Raw genomic sequence first — 9,529 nt, forward strand, 5'->3', positions numbered from 1 at the left:
GCACGCTGGCCCTTCCCGTGGACTGTTCGGGTGATTTTGGCCCATGTGGCCTGTCTGTTCAGTACACACAGGACGTCCGTGTGTGTCTGTCAGCACACACAGGACGTCCGTGTGTGTCCGTCGGCACACAGACGACGTCCGTGGCTGTCCGTCAGCACACACAGAACGTCCGTGGCTGTCCATCAGTACACATATCAGCACGCTGGTCCTTCCCTTGGCTGATTTTGGACAACCATAGACTGTCCGTGGACTGCCGATCAGTACATATATCAGCACGCTGACCACACATATCAGCATGCTCGTCCTTCCCATGGACTGTTCGTGTACTGATTTTGGACAACTGATGCACCTTCTCAGTACACATATCAGCACGCTGGCCCTTTCCGTGAACTGTTCGTGTACTGATCTGGGCATGAGCTCGAGTTTTGATGGACTGGACTGTCCAAGTCAGTCTGATTGATGCTAGCCCGAGTTCTATGAACTGATAGTCCAAGTGTACTTATGCTGGCTCGACTTTTCATAATCCCACCTAGTGTTGTTATAAATCATGAGTGGATTGCTATTAACCAAGACAAGAAGAGAAGGCCCATCAGGCCACGACCAGGCCCAGCCGTGGCCGCGTCCGGAGGAGAGAGAGTCGGCGACTCTTTGTCCGACTATAGGATTATGATGTTTTCCTTTTATCTTCATCTTTATCTTTAGTAGTTTTCCTATTTCTTCTTGGATTAGGTTTTGTACTTTTTCCATTTATCTCTTCCATAAAACCCCTATATAAAGGGAACATATTATTCAGAAATAAGAGACACGATTCCCTATTCTTTTACAACACGTTATCAGCACGATAGCCTCTAAAACCCTGAGACAAAATAGAAACCTAAAAGCTTAAAACCGGGCGACTTCTTAAACCCTAGACACGTTCTTCATCCGTTCTAAAAAACTAGACATCCGTGGGTGTCTGTCAGCACACACAGGACGTCCGTGTGTGTCCGTCAGCACACACATGACGTCCGTGGCTGTCTGTGTGTGTCCGTGTGTGTCCGTCAGCACACACCGGACGTCCTTGGCTGTCCATCAGTACACATATCAGCACATTGGTCCTTGGACTCAGCACGCTGACCCTTCCCGTGGACTGTTCGGGTGATTTTGGCCTACGTGGGCTGTCTGTTCAGTACACACAGGAAGTCCGTGGTTGTCCGCCAGCACACACAGGGCGTCTGTGGCTCTCTGTGTGTGTCTGTGTGTGTCCGTCTGTGTCCGTCAGCAAAACAGGACGTCCGTGGCTGTCTATCAGTACACATATCAGCACATTGGTCCTTGGACTCATCACGCTGGCCCTTCCCGTGGACTGTTCGGGTGATTTTGACCCACGTGAGCTGTCTGTTCAGTACACACAGGATGTCCGTGGGTGTCCACCAGCACAGACAGTACGTCCGTGTGTGTCCGTCAGCACACACAGGACGTACGTTGCTGTCCATCAGTACACGTATCAGCACGCTGGTCCTTGGACTCAGCACTCTGGCCCTTCCCGTGGACTGTTCGGGTGATTTTGGCCCACGTGGCCTGTCTGTTCAGTACACACAGGACGTCCGTGTGTGTCTGTCAGCACACACAGGACGTCCGTGTGTGTCCGTCGGCACACAGAGGACGTCCGTGGCTGTCCGTCAGCACACACAGAACGTCCGTGGCTGTCCATCAGTACACATATCAGCACGCTGGTCCTTCCCTTGGCTGATTTTGGACAACCATAGACTGTCCGTGGACTGCCGATCAGTACATATATCAGCAAGCTGACCACACATATCAGCATGCTCGTCCTTCCCATGGACTGTTCGTGTACTGATTTTGGACAACTGATGCACCTTCTCAGTACACATATCAGCACGCTGGCCCTTTCTGTGAACTGTTCGTGTACTGATCTGGACATGAGCTCGAGTTTTGATGGACTGGACTGTCCAAGTCAGTCTGATTGATGCTAGCCCGAGTTCTAATGAACTGATGGTCCAAGTGTACTTATGCTGGCTCGACTTTTCATAATCCCACCAAGTGTTTGTTATAAATCATGAGTGGATTGCTATTAACCAAGACAAGAAGAGAAGGCCCATCAGGCCACGACCAGGCCCAACTGTGGCCGCGTCCGGAGGAGAGAGAGTCGGCCACTCTTTGGCCGACTATAGGATTATGATGTTTTCCTTTTATCTTCATCTTTATCTTTAGTAGTTTTCCTATTTCTCTTGGATTAGGTTTTGTACTTTTTCCATTTATCTCTTCCATAAAACCCCTATATAAAGGGAACATATTATTCAGAAATAAGAGACACTATTTCCCTATTCTTTTACAATACGTTATCAGCACGATAGCCTCTAAAACCCTGAGACAAAATAGAAACCTAAAAGCCTAAAACCGGTGACTCCTCTTAAACCCTAGACACGTTCTTCGTCCGTTCTAAAAACTAGACGTCCTCAACTCTCGAACGTCCTCAGCTGAGTACGCGTCCTCAGCTCGCATCCGAGAAAACATGCGTCCGTCCTCAGCTCCCGTCCGAGACACCTCGCACCCGAGGCAAGCTCGCGTCCGTCCTCAGCTCGCATCCGACCCCATTCGCGACCCGATAGGAGACAGCAAGCGTCCGTCCGTCTCAGCTCGAAGTTTCATCCATTCTTTGGTGGTCCGGTTCTAAACCCCTACAAACAAAGGTATACCGTGATCTGAGAACCTAGATAGAAAAAAACCTAATCCATTATTATGGAAACTTTGTTCTTGATGAAACCCTAGAAACTACATAATTAAAATCTACAAATCTCATAACTAGTAACAAGAATTGATTCCATTAAAAACATGTTTGATTGTTTAAATTGTTTCTGATCTGAATTTGAGGAACCCTAATATTGGAATCGAAAACCCTAAACCTAAAGCATAAATCCGATTTTAATTTTGTTCTTGCTTGATTGATTGATTTGATAAATCTGAAGTTTAGGATTGTTAGATTGATTGAAATAATCTGATCTAGAATTTAAATCCTAAAGGCCTTGAAACCTTAATCTAAGATTGCTAGAGTTTAAATCAAAACCCTAGTTTTATAAAAGTATAGACGAATTGATTAAGGTTATTTACATGAATCTGAATATGAAATTGCATTCGTATTGTTTTAAGATATCGACCAGCATGTAGATCACACAAACTTAAGATTGTTTGCATTAGTAGACCTACATGGCCGGGTGGCCTTATGTTTGATAGCACCGTGGTCGATTAGAATTGATTGATTTTCATGAATGCATAAGACTTGTTGTGGCCGATCTTGTTGATTATCTTGCGGCCACATGATCACATTGTAAACCTAAAATTTCGAATGATAATGTGATTCAGATGTCGAAAATAGCAAACAGAGACTATGCAGCCCTTAATCTCTCTGGAGATAACTACTTGCAGCGGGCGCTAGATACAAAGATCAGCTTAAGGTCAAAGGGACTTGGTGATACTATCACCAAGGACAACAATGAGAATGATAAGAATAGATACAGGGCTATAAGTTTTATACGCCATCATCTCATTGAAGGTCTAAGAGATCAGTACATGACAATAGAAAATCCACTAGAACTTTGGAATGCTTTACAGCATAGATATGATCACCAGAAAACGGTGTTACTCCCAAAGGCTAGAGATGACTGGAAGAATCTCAGATTCTTAGATTTTAAGTCAGTGGATGAGTACAATTCAGCCTTGTTTAAGACAGTCTCGATGCTAAGGCTTTGTGGTGAAGAAGTAACCGAGGAAGAGTTACTTGAGAAGACCTACACTACGTTCCATACATCGAACGTCATACTGCAACAGCAGTACAGAGTGAAAGGCTTCGCCACATACACTGATCTGATCTCGTGCCTACTACTGGCCGAGGTAAACAATGAGCTACTGATCAAGAACAGTGAAGCTATACCTGTTGGAACAGCAGCATTGCTAGAAGCCCATGAGGTTGAAAAGAAAGATCCCAACGAGTGTACGCCCAAGATAATAAGAGATCACACGGCAAAAGGCCGAGGTGGATACAAGAGGTGTGGCCATGATAACTACTCGAACGGCCGAGAAAACTACTCAACCGACCGGAAAGGAAACCACAATAACTGTGGTCGTGGTTCCAACTATGGCCGTGGCCGAGGCAGTTATGGCCGAGGTCGAGGCGGCATATCCAAACCGTCTTACTCGACCAAATCCGTTTGTCACAGATGTGGGATGGACAACCATTGGCCAAGAATTGTAGAACCCCTAAGCACTTATGTGAACTCTATCAAGAGAGTCTCGAGAACAAGAACCTGGAGGCTCACATGGTTCATGATTCCGGACATGATGCTGATGATGATTCCGACTTTGCTAATGATGACCTAATGGATTTTGAGACTTCTGATTGTCTCAAAGGATAAATTTCGAATCACTTGTCTTATTGCTTTATGATTGCTTTGGTGTTTTTATTTTTATTGTTGTTTGGTGTTCTAAAATTTTATAATAAGAAAGTTTTAAAGTTTTATAAAGTCTCTGAGATTAGAAATCTTATTACTTATAGAATGAAAGATGAAATAAGTATACTCGTGGTGGATAGTGGCACAAATCACACAATACTTAGAGACAAAAGATACTTCCTGAATCTCAAAATACAAAGTGCAAATGTACACACCATTACGGGTGTAGCCAGCTTGATTGAAGGTCACGGCCAGGCTTATGTATTGATGCCTAAGGGCACTCATCTAGAGATCAAAACCGCCTTGTATTTCCCAAGCTCTAGAAGAAGCTTATTGGGTTTCAAAGACATAAGGTTGAATGGTTTCCATCTTGAAACATGGGAAGAAGAAAATAAAGAATTCCTTAACATAATTTCGATCACCAAAGGCAATAAGAAGATCCTAGAGACCATACCTGCAATGTCTACTGGTCTATACTACGCAGAGATCAGTATGATCGAGGCTAATGCCTGAGAAATTTTCACTCTATGGCATAACCGGCTTGGCCAGCCCGGTACTAATATGATGCGAAAGTTGATGATGAATTCACAAGGGCACACATTCAAAGGAGTTGTCCCATACAATCTCACATGTGCAGCATGTGCACAAGGGAAACTCATAACAAGGCCATCACCAGCCAAAGTTAATAAAGAGATTATAAACTTTCTGGAAAGGATTCAGGGAGACATATGTGGACCAATACACCCACCTAGTGGGACGTTTAGATATTTCATGGTCCTGATTGATGCATCGACCAGATGGTCGCATGTTTGTCTACTATCCACACGAAACTTGGCTTTTGCACGCCTGCTTGCTCAGATAATAAGACTGAGAGCACACTTTCCAGATTTCCCTCTAAAGACTATACGTCTAGACAATGCTGGTGAGTTCACGTCCCAGGCGTTTAATGAGTACTGTATGTCCATGGGGGTAAGTGTAGAACACTCCGTGGCACATGTACATACACAGAACGGCTTGGCCAAATCTTTCATTAAACGTATCCAGCTGATAGCCAGACCATTACTAATGAAGTCTAGACTCCCGGTATCAGCGTGGGGACATGCGGTTTTACATGCAGCAGAACTGATTCGCATCAGGTCATCTAGTGAGCATAGATATTCACCATCCCAGTTACTTACGGGTCATGAGCCAGACGGTCCCACATCAAAACTTTTGGAAGTGCCGTTCCAATTGCTCCACCACAGAGAACTAAGATGGGACCACAGAGGAGGATGGGAATATATGTTTGATATGACTCCCCAACTATTATAAAGTATCTTGAGCCAACAACCGGTGATTTTTTTAAGGCCAAATACGCAGACTCACGATTTGTTGAGTCCACATATCCGACCTTAGTGGGAGATAATAGCCGGTTGATTAAAGAAATAGAATGGTCTCGACCATCAATATCTTGGCAAGAACTCGGACTAAAGAGTGTGATATGGAAGTCCAAAAGATTATATATCTTTAAAAGCTAGCTAATCAACTGCCAGATACATTTGCTGACCCAAATAGAGTGACAAAGTCATATATCCCGGCTTGTTATGCACCCATAAGAATAGATGTCCAGAAGGGACAATGTCAAGTGGCTACAAAGTCTAAACAACGTTTGAAACATGGTAGACCAATTGGTTCTAAAGACAAACAGCCTTGGAAATCCAAGAGAGGTGCTGGATCCGAGAGGATCAAGGAAACCGTCCAGGACATTGATGGACCGGCCGAGCCGACCAGAACGGTCGAGCCGAGTGGGCCGGCCACACCAAATGATCCGGCCGTTCCGCATAGTGAGGTTCGGGATGCTGGACTTCATGGGACGCCAGGGCCGGACAATCAAGAGATCTCTATAAACTATATGATGTCTGGAACACAATGGAACAGAAAAGGACGTCGATGATATATTTGAATACAAGGTAGCATTTGAGATCATGGATATAGATGAGGATCTAGAACCCATGTCCATACAAGAATGCATGTAGAGATCAGATTGGATCAAATGGAAAGAAGCTATAAACGTGGAGTTAGAATCATTGAGAAAGAGAGGCGTTTTTGGCCCTATAATCCGAACACCAAGTGATGAGATACAAATGGGTCTTTGTGAGAAATGGGCCACAAAACCAGTGGGATACAAGTGATGAGGTACAAATGGGACACCAAACCAGTGGGATACAAATGGGTCTTTGTGAGAAAGAGAAATGAGAAAGGAGAAGTAGTGAGATACAAAGCACGGCTTGTAGCGCAAGGATTCTCACAGAGACCAGGAATAGATTATGAGGAGACATACTCCCTTGTGGTGGATGCAACTACATTGAGATACCTAATCAGTCTGGCCGTAAAAGAGAAAATTCATTTACGCCTAATGGATGTAGTGGCTGCATATTTATATGGTCCACTGGATAATGAAATTCATATGAGAGTTCCAGAGGGTATTGAACTCAAAGATAAGAAAGGTTCTCGAGAACAGCATTGTATTAAGCTGAATAAAGCCTTATATGGTTTGAAACAATCAGGTAGAATGTGGTACAACAGATTATCAGAGTACCTACCGAAAGAGGGTTATAAGAACGATCCAATAAGTCCATGTATCTTTATAAATAAATTCGACAGCAAGGGCTTTGTGATAATGTCGGTTTATGTGGACGACCTGAATATGATAGGAACCTCTGGAGAGATTTCCAAAACAGTCGAATGTCTAAAGAAAGAATTCGAGATGAAAGACTTAGGGAAAACTAAGTTCTGTTTGGGACTGCAATTTGAGTATGTAGAGAAAGGAATCCTTGTGCATCAAAAGACTTATACATAAAAGATACTCAAGCAGTTTAATATGGACCAGGCTCATCCCTTGTCGTGTCCTATAGTCGTGAGGTCCTTAGACCTAGAGAAGGATCCATTCAGACCTAAGAAGCCGGACGAGGAGACACTTGGGCCGGAAGTGCCTTACTTAAGTGTCATTGGAGCCTTAATGTATTTAGCTAGTCATACTAGACCGGGCATCAGCTTTGCCATGAGCTTACTGTCTAAATTCAGTTCATGTCAGACTCTTAGGCACTGGAACGGAATAAAAAATCTGTTCAGATATCTGCAAGGAACAAATGATCTCGGTTTGTGTAAGACCCGAACCCTGGCCTCTAGACCTGATGGAGTCCGCAGGCTTACTTATTAATTTCTTTGCTTGTTTGATCCATTTTTAAGTCTATTAGTTACTAAGTCATATTCGAACATGAGGTTCATGAACAAAGGAACAGATTGCACAGCGGAATAACAATGTATAAACTTTGTATTACTTAGAAATATGAGATTCAATACACAACTTCTTAACAGACTCATAGACAATCACTAGTTCATCCCTAGCATCATCTAACCACACGTTACACAGCCTCTCACTGACCGAGCCTTCACGGCTCCTTGGCTTGACCAGAACCATCCTTAGTTCCTGAAACCTCAACCAGATAAGCATTAATCATAACCGAGAATAGAACGGATTGATTCTACAATGCTTGGCTTGGTTCCTAGAACTTAGATAAACCTCAGTCAACATAATCACAAAAACGTATGAACCTACCTACCGTATCCTAAGTCATACAACCAACCACCCCTTGACTTAGAATCAGATAGATAGTCCAGAATAGATAACAGAACATACGAACAGATCCGGATCGTCCCCAAAGACCAATCCGTCTATCCGGATAGAATCTAGGTGCGACCGGCCAATGGAGTCCGGCTCAATGGCCCAACGGACTCCCTTACCTGATCCGGCCTTAGGCCTGGATCCAATCGGCCGAGTAAGCCTCAAGCCTAATCCGGAAGGCTTAGCAACCGGTCAGACCTTGCGACTCTACCTTGGCTTAGACAAACCGTGACCTTGTCTTGCTAGACAAGCCATAGGCTGATCCATAAGGATCGGTCCTAACCTGTCCCGAAAGACACCGTTTGGAACATGCACCCTTTGGCCAATCGTGCCTCTTGGTCCTCGTACCTTTTGATGTTCGCAACCTTCGGTAACTCGTACCCTTTGGTCCCTGACACCCTTTGGCAACTCGCAACCTTTGGACACTCATGACTCTTGACAACTCGTGCCCTTTGGGTCATTCCCAACCGTTCGTCCTAACCGCCCAGTCTTGGTGCGATCGGATCATCCGTCTAACCGACCCGTGTCAAGGCTAGCGGTCTGGTTATGTTCGGCCAAAGCCTAGGGACGTGTCCCTTGGACTCAACCAACACAACCTTTCGTGTTTAACCAGAGAGAAGAGAAGAGAAACGAATTGAAATAGATAAGGAGAGCCGGATGGGACTTAGGAACCGACCAGAGCCGTGGTGCGGTCGCATGGACCGTCCGTTCGGTCTGATGGAGCCACGGCCCATCACATACCTTGTGAACCACGTCTGGGTTCTCCATGCTCTTCTCCTTGTCTTGATCTCCCATTCTTGACCGGAGTTAGTTCTCAAACGATCAGAGTCGCCGGAACACAACACCACCACAATCGGCCTTTCTCTTGGCCGGAACTCTCTCTTTCTCTCTTTCTTTCTCTCTACGTTTTTCTCTGAGTATTTTACTCTGGAATTGGATAATGAAATCGACCAGAGAGCCCCCATATTTATAGAAAACGAGGGGGTAAGTCTTGCCCCACGAACAGGCACGACTTGCTAGCGAATGGGCACCATCGGCCAAGAGTTGCCCCCTTTCGGCCACTTGCATCCCTTCGCCCTTTCTGATTGGGTTTGGGGTCGGCCACAAGCCCAACCCACGCCCCAGGCCTTCTGGACACAGCCCACAGCCTTGACCAAGGACCCAGCAGCCCATGGCCTCATGGCCGGACCTCCCAGTCCGCCACTGACCCAGACCCGGTCCATCGGCCTAAAGCCCGGACAGTCCGTCTAGCTGAGATGAGCTGATACTCAGCTGCCTCAGCTGAGTGAGCTAGTAGTCCAGCTAGTGGAGCTGACTTAGTAGGGACTGAGCTGGAGTGAACTGAACCTAGCTTCCTTGAGCTGGCCGAGCTACTCGTCCGCTTCGTCCTAGCTACCGTCTTACTCGTCCTAGCTGT

General features: G+C 45.3%; 1 pseudogene; it reads left to right on the top strand.

The window, feature by feature from the left end:
* The first annotated feature begins 2,352 nt into the window (after positions 1–2,352).
* LOC117130630 lies at positions 2,353–5,942 on the top strand (annotated as a pseudogene).
* Positions 5,943–9,529: the final 3,587 nt, after the last annotated feature.

The sequence above is a fragment of the Brassica rapa genome, unplaced genomic scaffold (genome assembly GCF_000309985.2).
Source record: "Brassica rapa cultivar Chiifu-401-42 unplaced genomic scaffold, CAAS_Brap_v3.01 Scaffold0608, whole genome shotgun sequence".
Classification (NCBI taxonomy): Eukaryota; Viridiplantae; Streptophyta; class Magnoliopsida; order Brassicales; family Brassicaceae; genus Brassica; species Brassica rapa.